The 16,000-nt window shown below is 42.9% G+C and overlaps 1 protein-coding gene across 12 annotated transcripts in view; it reads right to left on the bottom strand.

Annotated features, from left to right (window-relative positions):
- Positions 1–16,000, bottom strand: part of FAT3 (FAT atypical cadherin 3) — a 407,855-nt gene that overhangs the window by 327,173 nt on the left and 64,682 nt on the right. For 8 of the 12 annotated variants that reach the window (XM_048294522.1, XM_048294527.1, XM_048294529.1 and 5 more), the window contains exon 1: positions 6,418–7,017. The exons of 1 other annotated variant lie outside the window; for it this stretch is intronic. The gene's annotated coding sequence lies outside the window, so the exon portion shown is untranslated. Of the gene's footprint in view, positions 1–5,981; positions 6,071–6,417; positions 7,027–7,235; positions 7,262–16,000 lie in introns of those variants that run through there. 3 more of the 12 variants (XM_048294523.1, XM_048294534.1, XM_048294525.1) reach the window with 3 other exon arrangements.

Genomic DNA, 16,000 nt, shown 5'->3' with positions numbered 1-16,000 from the left:
ACTTCATTAGCACCAAGCACTACCACATATCAATTCAAGCCCAGATTATTAAAGTTAACTCAAAAATGAACACTCATTCTCCAATACCAACAGCTCATGCTCTGGGATGTTTCCTAGGAAGGCAGGCTACAGTAAGGAAGCCAATGCAAAATTAACTCCTGCTTTTTGGTGTTAGCACTCAGAGCATCATGCCAAACCCCTGGGTTTTGGGCTCAATTTCAGCAAGCATTCATTTATTCTCCTGATTTCTGTGGCAGCTTATTCCCCCCCAAGGACCACTGAATATAAAGCAGTTCCAGTGGGTTCAACCACTCTGTCACGCTGAGGATGAACTTTGGTATTCCTCCCTTCCAGTACGTCTGACAGTTTATAGGAGCACATACCTCAACATCCTTGCTTCTCCAGATGCCCCTGCAGTCTTTCTGTGCGACCTTTACATTCCTTTTTGGCTCATTCTTTTCCATGACTGACCAACAACACACACAGTAACAGAACTCTGTCACTATCCTGGATGCTTTCAGGGATGCTGATTTGGTAAAAGAGGTTCCAGCACCTTCGTGCTCCCTCCTCTTTTGTGCCTTGTCTCTTCAGTTTTAACAAACTTTACTCCTTCCCCGGTGTAACCCTTGTCATCTCTGTAAGATCCAAAGGCAACTTGTCTGCCCTGCTCTTTCCACCCACACTGCTTTGGGGCGAGGGGGAGGTCGGTCTTGTATCGTTTGAAGAACTTTCACATTTTCAGTATATTCTGTTACTTTTTTTTACACTTCCCCTCTTCTAGATTGTGTAGGGATGATCCTCATTTTTCCACCATGAACAGCGTCATCTCCTGGAATACCTCACTGCTTTGTCTGCTGCTTTCTCTTCTCGAGCTCCAAAGCTCACTTTCACATACCACAATAAAGATCTTGCCCAATTAACCTTTTTAACTGGCTCCTATGGTTAAAATGCTTTCTAAAAAGGCTGTACAAGTTCAGGCCATAGCTTTCTCTCACTACTCCTTTTCTCTCTTTGTCAGTATATCCCAGTTGTACAGCATGCCCTAATGGGAATTTCTGCACTGTATCAGTATACCTACAAATCTGGCTTACAGCACCATAATTATCTGATTACAGACTAGCTAAACCCTTTATCTTCTAAAAGGCATTGCCTTGTACCCTTGTACTTTAAGCAGTTGTGCACTCAGAGCAGTTAAGTGAGTGAAATTTCTCATTTCTGCTCCATTTTACTGAATGGTCAGCTCATCCACTTCAGTAGCATCGGGTTTTTATTTTGCCTATGACCAACAGCCATGACAGCAGTAATGTAAAGAGTATCAAACCTTTCTCAAAAGGCACATCAAAGATGGAATAACTAGAAACACTATATGAAACACAATGAAGTCAGAACCCAGCAACGGTCACAACCTGTTAGTGTTGTGAGAGCTGGTGCACCTTTCTCAGGCCTGTTCTACTTAATGCAAAAATCCAATCAAGGCTGGTTAATTCAGAAAATTCCAGTCTGGAAGGGCATGAGGACATTTCAGCAACTTCCCAACATAATACTGCTTACGCAGACTCACCATGAACTCAGCAGCAAGGAAATGCTGAGGAGATTTGAACAAATTCAATCTCTAATAGGCAGGTGCTGGATGCAAAACTGCAAATATGAACTACCCCCACAAAATCCAGTGCCAAAAGGGTAGCTCTCCCAGCCAAGTCAACAGCACCCTCATTTTCAGAGGTACATGGCACCTACAGCTTGGTTCAATGGGAATGTCACTGTTCGCTACCATGGGAAACTTGAGCTCTCCACCTCTTCCTGTTTCAGTTTATTTATTGTGGTTTATGCTTATCTGTCTGCCATGAATGTCATGAGGTTTAACTCGTTTTGGTCTGCAAAACACACTGAGTTCCCCTGGAAAAGCTGTATATGCAATCACAGTATGATCCCTGCAAGATAATTTTCTTGGCATCCCCAGAGGATCACGCACAAGCAGCCAGAGGACAACTCCAAAGACAAAGTACTCAAAGCACTAAACTCTCGGCAATCCCCATCTGTAGCTTGAGGATCAGAAATTTCAGGGGCAGCATTTTGGTGCAACACATAACAAAACTGCTGTGGGAGTTACAAAAAAGTGCTGGCAAAAACATTATCAACAGCATCTTTCAGCATAACTAAACCAAGTTAAAAAAAAAAAAAAAAAACAACAAAAGCTTAAAAAGGAAATATTAGGGGGAAAAATGGAAATCAGAAATACTAACAAAAGCACCATGTGGGTTTCTTAAATATCCCAAACAGCTTAAAGTTGCCCAGACTCCTGTATTCATTAACTGTTCAGGACACAGATTTATTTATTTATGGCTCAGAAAAGAATTCCCAGCTCAGAAGCTTTCCAAAGAACAACCCTCCCCAGTTCTTCATGGGCACCTCAGCCAACTTTCTCTGCCATTTCTTATTCTGATGCTAATGCAGTTCAAACAACCCAACCCTGCATTTTTTATCTATGCAATAAGCCTATCTTTAGGTCACTTGGTTGTGTCAGTTTAAATCACAACATTCCCACAGAGAAAAATCTGATCATTTTATTTACTTCTGGGGACAGAGAAGGCAGAAGAAAAAAAAAACCTCATTATAAAAACACTTTTTTTTTTTGTTTGTGGTGCCTAATTCAAGCCCCTCTGAAATCTGTGTGAATTTAAACAGCAGCTGAACCACAACAAACAACAAATTTTAATTAAGATTTGCTGTTACCTTCAAGACAAGGTACCCTGAAAAAACCTGACTATGCACAGGCCTATCATATAATCATATAATATCATTAGGCCCTATCCAAAGTCTGCTGGAATAAAGGCCAAGATTCTATTGATCTCTGTGGGTTTCAGATCTCTCTCCTTTGTAAAATAAGGCTGGATTCTGCTACTCCAGTTTTCACAAGCATCCACACAGGAATATTCACAAGGCTTCTCACAAGAGGGAAAAACCGTGAAGACATCCATGAAAGGTACTGGATTTATTCCAGATGTGGAACTGTTTTTAATTAATTTGGAAGCATTTGAAGTATTCACTCATTAAATATGCTTTGCATTTTACACATGCACATAAGAGAGTAAGAAAACCCAAAACTGAAGCCAAAATCATAATGTCTTATTAAAAAGACTCTGACACCACTTCTAGCAAAATTAGGCTCATATGAAGACAAGAGTTACAGCACTGCCATAACACACCAACATCCAAAATATGCAGTTCCTGCACTGCCCATCCATCGCTAGGCAAACTCACCTTGACCTGCAGAACTCACTGGTTGGGAGCTCTCCTATCTCCACTCAGCCCTGCACCTCTCCACACAGGACACTTCCCACTTTGCCCATCCCCACCAGACAGAGCAATCCTTTAAGTTCAGGATAACTTCTCTACAGAAGGATGAAACAACTTACGGTAAATCTATGTGCCAAATCTTCCCTACTGGTAAAAATCATAGGATATCATGAGTTGGAAGGGACCCACAGGAATCACTGAAGTCCAGCTCCTGGCCCTGCACAAGATAGCCCCCCAAGAATCCAACCATGTGCCTGAGGGTGCTGCCCAAATGCTTGAACTCTGTCAGGGTGGTGCTGTGAGCACTTCCCTGGGGAGCTTGTTCCAGTGCCCAGACACCCTCTGGGTGAAGAACCTTTTTCTGATATCCAACCTAAATCTCCCCTGACACAGCTTCAGGCCATTCCCTTGTGTCCTGCCACTGGGCACCAGAGAGAAGAGATCAGCACCTGCCCCATCTCTTCCTCTCATAAGGATGCTGAAGACCACGATGAGATCTCCCCACAGTCTCCCCCAGGCTGGAGCCAGGCAAGAGGGAGGTTGTGCACAGAGGCAGGGGCAGGTCCACAGGCAGAAACTCCAGCACAGACGAAGCGTGGGCACGTTTCCGCTCTGTCTAAACCTGTCTCAGGACACCACCCACCACAGCAGCGGGATGCTCCTTGAGAAGAGCACCGGTACCAGCCCACACTACGCCCCAGCGAGCCCCGCTGGGTGCTCCCGGCACGCAGGGGAGTCAGGCTAGGCCAGCTGTGCCCACGCTCGGTGCAAACCCAGCCGCGGACCGCCGGCTCCCGGTGTTCCGCCGGCGGTGCCAGGCACCGGGATCAGCGGCTCTCGCCTCCCCTCTAGTGGCTGACCCGCCGCCGCTCCGGGTCCCGCCGCCAGCGCCACGGGCTGCACGGAGCGGGTGCCCTCCTGCCCTGGCACGGCCGCCGCAGCCCGGGCTCCTGCTCCTGGGCTCCGTGCCACGGCCGGACAGCAGTACTGCTGCACAGGGAGAACGCGCAGGGCAGGACTGCGCACATCTGGGCAGAAGCACAGCTCTCCTGCTTCCACGGAAGACTTTCAGTTTTGAGATGAGGTGAGTGAAATTGCCATATAATAGTATGAAGAACTACAACTAAGTTCAGAAGAGTTATATTTTTAATTATCTCTCTTAGACATCCAAAATAATAACGTATTTGGTGACAACAAAACTCTCAAACTTTTCCTGTCCTATCAGACAACAATGGTTTTGTCTCCAAGGGTCAAATTTAATTCTAGCGATCACCAAGCAGGTCAGGTTCTCAGTGATCACAATTCTACCAAGTGCTACCAAACTCTGTATGATGTTCTGTTCACAACCAGCAGAGAAACATTAAAAACCCCCAAAACTTCACACTTCTTCACAAGCCATAGCTTTTTTTTTTTTTCCCCCCCTAAAAAAACCCCAAGCAAGAACATTCCAGTTTCTTTCCTTTGGTTGCCAGTGCTAAAATATGCTAACAGCATTAAGGCAAGGGACGACTTGAAGAGCTCGCAATCTGTATTCAGCATAATTAGCAGATGCCAATTTAACTTATTACTGCTTCTTATACTGCTTTCTATATTATAAAAAGGATGTCAATGAAAACCTGTTATCTAAATGACTGTTTTCTCAGTGCTGATATAAAGCAACAATAATGGGAAAATAGGAGCCACAGAGCATGTGTTAGGAAATATCTGATTTTGAAATAACATTATAAACAGCTACAGTAAAGAAAGAAATTAATTCCTGCAGACAGGAATTTTCTCTCTTCCTTCACACTTTGTATTTTTAGTCTGTTTTTAAAGTAATTACATATTTGGTGGCATTCCTGGTTATTCAAATAAGCAATGCAACATTTCTGGCAAAGCGACACCACTAAATCAGGTTGCTCAACTGTCTCAGCCACTTATGATTGCAAAGCATGAGAAATGAGCACCCTTAAGATGCATTTTCCATGCAGAGAACTAACAGCTAAAAAGTAAGAACACAAATAACACAGTTAGAGAAAGCAAAGCAAGCCCTCCAATCAGCCCCTTCCAAAATGCCAAATAACAGGCTGTGTCACAGCTAAGGGGACAGTTACAGAGAGCACTTCTGCCTGCCTGCAAAGCAGAAACACATTAACACATTTTATAAAACAATGCCCTCTTGAACTAAGAGGCTGTTGAAAGATGTATCCACCACACATGCACAAAAAAGCAGCGCGCACCAAGGTTGTGGATTAAACAGGTTTCTAACACATAAATGACATAATGATCCAGTCCAGGCATCATTCACTGCTAATTCTGCTTGGTGAAGATGCCTTCCTGCTTACAGTTCTGCATATTACAAAGCAGAGCAAAAAAATATTTTAAACTATCTTCTGACTCCCAGGCTAAGTTGAAGAGCCTTGTAAGGCTATGCTTCCTCACAGCTTTAATCGATTTCAGCTATAACTTCATTTGCTATGCCTGACAGTGTAAACTTCACCCTTCCCAAGAATTAAGAAGAAAATAACATTTCATACTCCCCCACAAGCAGCGTATGGAAAGCACAAAACAGAACCGCTGCACACATACCCCCCAATTAAACTGGTCTCTGTGGAAACTAATAACTTTCCACAGTATGCACTGTAATCCAAGTAATAATTTTAAACAGGCATAAGCTGCAGTGTGCTGAACTAAGGCATTCTTACCTTGTGAAGGGTGCTTGAAGACATTTAGTTACAGTAAGAGAGGAGAATGTGCATGTTGCCAAGTGTTTGCCATGCACCGGGGCTATGCCTTGCCCCACATCTGCGCACGCACACACCAACTGGGTGCGTGTGCTCCCTAGGTAGAGAAAGAGCACCAGGAAAGATAAGTAGCAGCGATAATGCCCCAGCTTTATGTCTCAATCAGTAGCGAGCTGAGCTGGAGGAACCATTTGAGATGAAAAGGGAAACTATTCCAAGAAACAAGATCTTTTTTTCTCCTCTGGATGCAAAGAGCTTTGCTTGGGTGACCTATAATACCTTAACACAAAAATCTTCACAACCCACCTCCCTCCTGAGCCAGGGAGCTGCACATGTCAAATGACACCACACAAACAATGCACAAAGACTTTAACAAAAATACTAAAGAACCCCTTACCTTTTAGTCAGAATAAGTGACAGATAACAGTCATGAGAAACTCAGTTGGCACAGCTGCTGTACGTATTTCTCTGCGGACTTCTTTTTAGTGGTCCCAAAAGCACTGAACATAAAAAACCTCCAGCCTGCCTGCTTCATTCTTCAGCAACAGAGATACATGCTGTCACGGTAACGCAAAAAAAAAAAGCAAAAGGAACTATAGATCTTAGTTTTTAAAGCCTTTGTGCTTGTAGGGAAGAAAAAGAGGGAGTAGGGAAAAGGAGAAACAGAGCAAACACTTTTTCTAAGAGAAATGTGGTCTTGGCTATGTAAGCAACCACAGCACAGGAACACAGAAACATGCAGTTTGAATTTCCCTGTTAGCAAGCTCCTTTGGAAAAATAAAAAAAAAATTCGGTCTTTAGGGGAAAAAAATCAAATGCATGGATGGGGGGAAGGGAGAGGAGGAGGGTACTGCTCCTATGTGACATACATATGGAATGAGCATTAGAACAATGCTGACAGGACAGCTAAGCAACTGCACTCTGGGGCAGCAGTTTTCAAAGCAGAGCTTTTGCAGCTTTGCAGAAAGGAGAGGAAAACAATTCAAATAATAACAAAAAAAAAAAGCCCTCCGCAGATTGGGGGGGAAAAAAAGAAAAAGGAAAGAAAAAGAAAAGAAAGGAGCTGTTAATTCACGAGGAACTACCAGACTTTAAAAAAAAAAAGAAAAAGAAAAAAAAAAATAGTTGGCTAATTTCTGAAAGGGGGGCGGGTGGGAACCGCCGCGACTGCTTCCCAGCGATGCAAGCAGAAGCCTTGATGTCTAGTGCACTTACATTTTATGCTGCGCACAGTGGGTCCCCTCCTCCCTGCCTGCCTCCCTCCTTCTCTCCCTCCCTCCCTCCGCCCACCCTGCCTAGGAAGCTCTCTCTCCCAGGGGACAAGAATTCCAGTGGACCCAATTAACACTGTACTTTGCTGGCTCCTTGGTATGATCGATATTAAATAAGAGGAGTTTTAGCAGCACTGAAAAATAAAGCAGCCATGTAATGTGTGCCTGATGGAGACTGCATTTTTTCTCCTACGTCTCTACTCCCCCAGTCTCGAAACAATCCAACGCAGCAGAAAAAAACAATTTCAAAAGCATGTGCCAGTACCAGTGATCCAAGCTGCATCAGATATTTGTTAGGAACTTGATGGGAGCCCTCGGCTGCTCATTTCACGAGCTTCGGCAGTACTTTAATAAAGTGGATTTACAAATCAATGGAAGGAATCCAAAGGTTCACAAACAGGCTCTTTCATCAGGTCCGCTGCCTGACTGTACAGGAAGTTTGCTGAAGGGGTCTGGGGACTGTTTCACCAGCACACTTGTTTTCAATGGACTCCCAACAACATGACTTGTTTGGTTTGGTGAAAGAAAGGCAGTAAGAGGTTCACTGCTTTAAGGGAATGCAGCCTAGTGTGTTTACTGCTTCATTCCTGAAGCACGTGTGACAAGGCATCCTACAAATTGCAAATTATTTTAATTTGAAGGGGGAAGTTGTTGGGAGGCAGTAACCTTCTTTGGTCCTGTTTTCCCTGATCTATCAATCACCGATTGCCATGTAAAAACAATCTACTCCAGGCTCTCTCTATAGAGGAAAAGCAATTACCAGCATTAACTCTTGCAGTTGCAAATTAATACAATACAGTCCACAACTGATGGAGTCTGCCTGCAAAGCCATTAATCTAAGAGTAAATGGGTGGTTTGCTTAAATCCAACTGGACTGAAATTCACAGGTTAAGTGCTCCCCTTTCCCTTTCCATAGTTCTATATGAATTTGTAGAACTCAGTGGAAAGAAAAGAAAGCCATATTTATTTGCTGTGGCCAGTACAATTCCACGCTAACAGTATCCATCAGTGAAACTGACTACAATTACAGGATCTCAGCACCAGTAGCTGCTTTTCCTTTTTTGTTTCTGAGGTGGCCATGATCTTCAAATTAAACCCAATAAATAGCACTGAGCAATATCCTTGATTGAGCAGCTGGGTTGACCACTGATTTGAATCCATTCTGTTAAATTAATGTTAGATTACATTTCCATACAAATAAGATCAATTAAAAATACTCATAAAACCATGAGATCAAAGGCAGTGAAGAGTTAAATTAATTAACTCAAAAGGCCTCCAATTAAATAATGTTAAGGTTATGATTCTCCCTCTAGCTAACAGAGGGGAAAAAAACCCAGCAGCAGGACAAATTTCTGTTAGTGACTACAAGCAGTAGATCCAAATATCACAGCATTTGTCACAAATTCTTTACGATGCCAAGTAACATCCTTCACAGTTACATAAATGTGGGGCATGCCTAAATCCCAAGCAGTGGTCAACTATCCCAAGGGATATCACAAACCAAAGGTTTATTTACGTGGGAAGATCCAAAAGAGTGCAGCTACACTGCTTATAGACATGAAGGCACGTTTCTTGAGCTACAGTAATTCCAGGCTCAGGTACTTGCACCTGTATTTGTGCTAAAGATACTGCACAAGTATCTTTTAGCTGACATGGTTTTCTTGAGCAAAAAGGGAGAGGGAAGAAGTACCCCTGATTAACACAGCGCTAAGCAGGACAACACTGGGTCCAATTTCAAAGAGAGGAAAATAAAAAACCTTCACTGGAAATGACGGGATTTTATGTAGCTCATCATGCTTCCCAGTTGTTACTGATCCAGCACCACAGCATGGCAAACTGGATTTGAAATGAGATAGAGAGATCACTGGTAATACCAACCTGATAGTCCAGAGCCAGCAAAATCACATTTCTCTTTCAGTCCTCTAACCTAAATTAGGGGGCAATGCTAATTGGCTACAATGTCCCTGAAAGTGGCCTAAACCTTGCACACAACGCTTCTCTGGGCAAGGGGATCAAATCACTTGGCAATTGCTTTGGGACAACATCAGAGTGAATGAACACATACATACAGTCACCCTGGCAATCAAATTTTTTTAAACAGAAGAACACTTTAATAAGGATATAATGCACTGAATCTATACTGGGGGCCAGTGGGTGGCTGCATTTTGGGAAAGGTTGAGGTTTACAGCCACAAAGGGGCACATAAGTGCTCTTGGAACCTACAAATGATCCTTCAGTTTGTCTGTCATCTCAACACTCCCAGGCACTGGGAATGTCTTTATTATCCCCATTTTGGAGATGATGATTTGATGACTGAAAGCCTAAATTGCCTCCCCAAGGAGATGCAAAATGTGTTGGAGAATAGCAGGAAACTGATTCCAGGCTTTTCAAGTCCTTTACTTGTGAAGACTGTTCTTGTTTCAAGCACAATCAACTGAATTTGACATATTTTTAAAGTCAAGCTTTGTTCCTTAAAAAAATACCAGCACCATTCTAGACTACTCAAGTTTGAATCAAAGCACTATTAATGGTATTTGAGGAGCATCTCTGCTCCTTAAAATTCTGCATGTGTATTCACTCTCAAGTTTTATTCCAAATAAAAATTCGCACTATTTTACTAGAAAATAATTTAAAGATTGTTCAACAATTACAATTACAGTCCCTGTTTGGTAGGACACTTCAAGTCAGTGGGGAGTTCAGTGAAAGGACACTTCATATGTGTGAAGAAAAAGGGATAGAAAACATTTCTCAAAATAAGCAAGTATTCCAGGATCAGACCCAGTTATTGGTCAATGTCCTCTTAAAGTAAAAAATCTTGAATGCCACAGTGAAGGTCCCGGTCCCTGGCTGCCAACAAAACAAGCCCTTCTGTTGCTGGAGGCAGGGAAAGACGGATGTGCCGCAGTCCTGACCCGGGCAAGAGACTCCTAGAAAGAGTCTGCCATGCACAGACGTCCTGGTGAGCTGCCTGTTCTGCCTGGAGGCCTCCTTCTCCCTGGACAGCTTCTGCACACCCCACCTGACAGGGACAGTGCAGGGAGATCAGCATCACCCAACACACAGGCCGCCACCACCAGACACGGGACCCTGATAATCCCACAAACAGAATCCACAGAACAGGACATATTTAGCCTAAAATAATTAGGAGGAAGAAGCACTGTTCTCAGAATCTGCTTTACTCACATGAAAGGCAACTCCATGTAAGCTGTAAGGAATACCTAGCCGAAGCCCAAGATGGAAAGATGCATCAAAGAAAAAGAGTTGCTACCAAAAGAGAAAGAAGTCAGTATTACTACCTGAGGGCAGGAACTAGTGATTGCTAAGGGGGCAGTGCTATGTGACCCAGAGGAAAAGCTATGAAAATTTCTCTCTTTTCTCCTTAGGAAACTATATTGGGAAGTGGCAGGATTTATAACTCTCTTTGGAGAACCATAACCTATCTGGGTACCCCCAAGAACGTATGACCGAAATCACAAACATGGAAGATTAGCTATGTAAAGCTAAATGGTGTAACAGAATTTCTAACAGCTAATCCACTTTATTACAGGCATCATCAACTCTGTTCATCATTATATAAGCCTCCCAATTCAACTGTTCTCAAAGACTACAGCCTTTGGCACTATTTAAAGTTGCTTACAGTTTCTTTCAAATATACTCATTTTGATTATTAAAAGGGAAATAAATTGGTAGGCTTTTCTCTCTTTATATCTGTTTTCATAAAGTACAACAGATACTAGAAATTACAAAAGTAGAGAAAACATTTAACATTTAACACACCTCAGCTTCATAAAATCAATACTCAAAAACAGAAACAAGGCTGAACACGTGGTGATGTGGTCTTTGCTCAAGAATGTGAAAAAATGTCTGCAGATATTTTAAATATTTACCAAATGAAGGGGATGTATATCAGGTTGCAGAGCTCTGCATTAAACACACTTTCAAGAGATGATGATTCATGTTAATGTACACCAGTAGGGTTGGAGGTTTGCTTTGTTCTTTTTAATTTCTAATTACATTTTAGTATCAGAATAAACAAAGAACACATAAAGCCAGAAACTAAACCTAAACTAAAATAAAGGAAAAACAACCTTTTAAGGCACTTAACATCAGAGAAGGTTAGCCAGCCAATTACAATTTACAACCAGGCAGTAAACCATGGTGAGGTTCAGCTGACTAATGCTCTGCACCATTATGTAGCAAGTACCAAAGATAAAAGGCCAATTTCCTATTTGAAAATTGGGTTTCAGTAATGTGCAGCTGCCACTCTGTGGGGCTCGGTGATTACCTCCCTGACGGCATCCACCACGGAGGTCCAAAAATCCCAAATGGAGCTGCAGCGCCCACTGCATCCCCTTCCATTCCCCAGCTCTTCAGAAGGTGTTCAGACATCCCAGAGAGGCGTGAGGGGCTCGCTGTAGTCTATGCCAAAGCAACCACGCTTTGGTGAACTGGGAATTGGGAAGTCTTGTTTACATCCTCACGATCCTAACAAACTCTCTAAAGGCACTTTATTCCAAGTGACAAACAATTTTGACTGGATCTAATTTTCACATTTTTAACGTCCTTATTCAGTGGGTCTGCAAAACAGACCCTCCTGGGGAAGGTGCTACAAAGTATAGTAGAACATAAACTTAGAAAACAAAAGTTATTTCTTACCACTCCCACCAGAGAGTCTCTTGCTCTGTACGAGGAGGGTGGTGAATGACACTGCACACAAACTCTGACTGCAGCACAGATAAGCAAACCTAAATTAATTTTAAACAAGACTGAACAGCATTGCTGTTCGCAACAGTGAAGCTACAAATATCAGCACAGACCACAAAAATCTTATCAGGGTCCAGGGGGCTCTGACCACAGACCATACCATGATAAAGCATCTGTTACTGTGGCTTCATGGCAAACACAACCACTCAGGCAAGCCTGGTTAAAGCAGCTGGGACACTTTTCATGCTTCTGACCGTAGCATTAGAAAGATCTGTAATTTACTGGGGAGGGAGGAGATCTTTCTAGAATGAACTGGAATAAAAAATTTAAAATTTAAAATAGCATTGGAATAAATTCATACTACTTAGCTGTAAGTGCTTGGTTGTTGTTCCCAAGGCAGCTACAGGTAGTGCTGTACAGCTCCTGGGACATCTGCCTGCCCCACTGAGTACATGGTCAGCCTGGGATGCTGCTGCTGCCAGCTTGATGCAGCCCATCCTAGCAGGTATTTAGGGCTCCATGAGGTATGTCTCACCCCTATCCCTGATCCGGCTCACACTGAGCATGAACACAGGACACAGCTCTTCTCAAGCAGTTTTTCTATAAAACACCTCCAACCACTTCTCCCAGCATAGACTGAGTTACCAGGCTTTGGTTCCTTCTCTGCAGCAAGGAAAACTTCCCCCACCGCTCTGGCTTGGCAGCTTAGGGACAGAACTGGCTCAAAAGCAGAGAGAGACATGCATCCTAACAGAGCCAAAAGAGCTTGCAGTGTTGGTTAGGGCATACCAGCCAAAATCTACTGAAGAAGCAACTACATGGCATAGGGGGAAGGGAGAATAAGTATGCATAAGAGCATTACAAATACCTAAGAAAATTGCTATGTAGCCGTCTGTGATTTCACTGAGAAGATTATATGATGGTATGGCTCTATTGCTAATTTTGGTTACCGATACATCAGGCCTTTCTATAGGATATTGGCATACAACATGGAATATATTTCAAGTGTCACTTCACTTGAATATGTATCTCCAACACATGCTAATAACAGTTCAAATGAAAAACTATACCACATCACAGATGCTCACATCTATTACCTTCGAAGACAGAAACTAACTGCTAAGCGTCACTCCTCAGAAATGGAGAGAGAATGTGGGAAAAGAGATGGATAAATTTGGCAAGAGATCGCAAACGCCTAGGATTTCTGTCTCCCGCTCACTGCAAGCTTGCATCCTTTACTCCTTCTCCAGTTTTATTTTAGCAGCAACTTTTCTAAGCACCTTTTGCAAGCCAGCTCAAGAAAACATGAAGTGTTTTGGCACATCCCACCACCACAACCCCGTCACTGTGGTCAAGCAGTCAAAACCCTCATCAATGTATTTTCAGAATATGCGTTGCATCGGAGTAGTCAAAACCACTCCTTGTTATATGTGGACTCTCCTCTAAGAGTCTCCTTCTGGGAAGATTCTGGAAAGATACAACTTGTAGGGGATCTTCAGGCACACCAGGAGGGGGTGATTACTGAGCTCACCCTCCCATTTGAGGGGCATCCCCGAAGGTCAAGCTGTAGCTCAAGTATGTTAGTTCCAGATTAGTAGGTAAAAATACTATTTTCTCCTCTGATGCCTTGTTTTCCACTGGTCTGGTAATGATTTTTCTCACCAAAGCTCTTCCCCACTCCTTTCCCCTCTTCCCCTGCCCACCTTCCCCCCAGAAATGCTTCATATTCTATGATTTGCCTATATAGGTCTCAGTTACCATTTAGAGAGGAAGAAGGAGAAAATAGAGAAATCACTCTGAAAGACCATCTATTTCTAACAGATTTCCAGCATGGCCAGGCTGATGTGCCCATTCTTAGGAGGGGTTGGATTAGTGTAATTGTCTTACAATTTTGACAGTTTCTGTCTTTCTCAGAACAAATGTTCTACAAATAATGCCCTATTTCCTAAATGTCATCAAGTCACAATTTCCATCCATTTTGGGGAGGTCTTCTGAAGTGAAGTGCATGGGTCTTTAATGTAACTTGTGCCCAGGACTACTTCTTCAAAGGATACAAAGCTGGTTGCTATGGTTGCTGAAGGTTAAAACTCAGGGCTGATACCTTTATCAAACCCAAGCACCAGCTGTGGGAATGAGTCCTGAAGCTTGTGGATGCTCCACAAAAGCAGCTTCAGGGCTAGAGGTCCTGGAAAAGGGAGCTGGAAGTGAGCAGAAGAGAAAATGCAGCACTCTGTTAGAAAAAGGCAACTGGATGGTCTAACCTTGGTGGATTGGTAGAAGAGAGGAACATGCCACTAAAAAGAGGAAATAATAAAAGATCAGGTCTCCCCTTTCAACTTAGTTTCAACGTATGTGACTCCAAGTCTGGCACAGTAATAGATATGTATCAGCCCTCTGGTAATCCTGGGACTAAACGGCATTCACTAACATGGGCTTCCAATCCCAAAGGCAGGGAGGATGGGAACTCAGCAGGTACAGTCTGCTTTTCAAGGCAATCCTCAGCCAGCCTCAGGAGGACCTCCAAACTCTTGGTTTGCTATCTCCACCAAAGACGAAAAAACAAAGCCCAGAAGAATCCATTTTCCTTAGATTCTACAGTATTGTCATGAGAAGAAAATTTGCAGCTTCATCTGTTTTCATAGCCTCTCATCAACTCCCTAGACCAACACAAGGAAGAGGAGAGAGGAGCAGGGGTGAATAAATTTATGTTGTCCTGGTTGCTGCTTTCCTAAGTCATTTTGAACTCATCCTTCCTCAGCAAGTAGAAAGGTCAAGAGCAGTGCTGGACATCCATGACAGGAGACTCAATGGGCAGAAGACAGAGCAGCACCATCTCCACCATGTGTGCCATGATTCACTTGTGCCAGGGCTCAATGACCTCCACTCCAAAGCTCAGGTTGGGGTCTGTAGCTTATGCACTGTATTAGAGTTCAAACCTAGACTTCACAGCTCCTAAACTTCTGATATTTTACACAGAATAAAAATGTCAGAGCAAAAGACATCCATGTCACTTGCACCGAGCCATCTCCCACCCCATCTGAAGGTAGTAACCTGAGCGAAAATGTGACAAAATCAGAACTGCAGCCCATAATATCCAGCACTATACAAAAATGAGGGCAGAAAAAGAGAAATGGGATAAAATTCAGCATATCCTGTGAGGTTCAAGTTGTGGCAAACAATGGAGACAAGAGGTCAGGGTTCACCATATAGAAAGCAAAGACTTCAGTTTAATTGTTACTAAGCTATGTGGTACATGAATAATAGGGTTTATGGATGTTCCTGGCAGAGACAGAGGGAAACCCATCCTCTTGGGGCAGCTAAGTGCTTGACTTCTGTGTATTTTTATGTGTTTGTCAAACACTTAGACACTATAGGCACTTAGAATCCTTTAAATAAATAAAATGCATTGCGTTAGTTCCGTGCAAAAAGGCACTGTATCAATGCATGTTAACCACTTTCAATGGAAATTATAACAGGGCATATATGGGCATAAGTGCAGCCAAAAGAAAAGCTTAATAAAAATATAAGGTAGGAAGAAGAGAGGGGAGGAAATGTAAGGCTGGCAAAATTGCAGCCTAAAAAGAATCGGAACAGTAGATCTGAGAATAGCTCAGATCATAAAACAGGGCAGGAGAGAAAGCACCTCCTGTTTTACTGCGATTGGGCCAGCTTACATTTCATTAGAGGGAATCCAGGATAGGCAATTGTGTAATCAAGAGCCAGACAGCTTTACTCATTTATAATTAATTCAGAGTACTTTGAAAGTGAGCTTAGAAAATAGCCAAGTGCTTCCCTTCAAGGAAACCTCTTGTAATGTTTCTGCAGGGCACTGCAAGCAAAGCAGTAGTTGTTCAGCTGAAGACAAAAGGTTTTCTCCTGACATAAATGAATAAAGTGTTACCACAGGCAGTGAAGCGGAGAACATGGCCCATCCTGAAGGAAAGCTTTCATCCAAGCCCTGTATTTTTACAGCAAGAAACACCATTCTGGACTGTTTTACACCAT

The sequence above is a fragment of the Corvus hawaiiensis genome, chromosome 2, assembly GCF_020740725.1.
Source record: "Corvus hawaiiensis isolate bCorHaw1 chromosome 2, bCorHaw1.pri.cur, whole genome shotgun sequence".
Lineage (NCBI taxonomy): Eukaryota > Metazoa > Chordata > Aves > Passeriformes > Corvidae > Corvus > Corvus hawaiiensis.
Note: the sequence above shows the minus strand (reverse complement) of the source record. Positions and strands in the feature narration are given on the sequence as shown.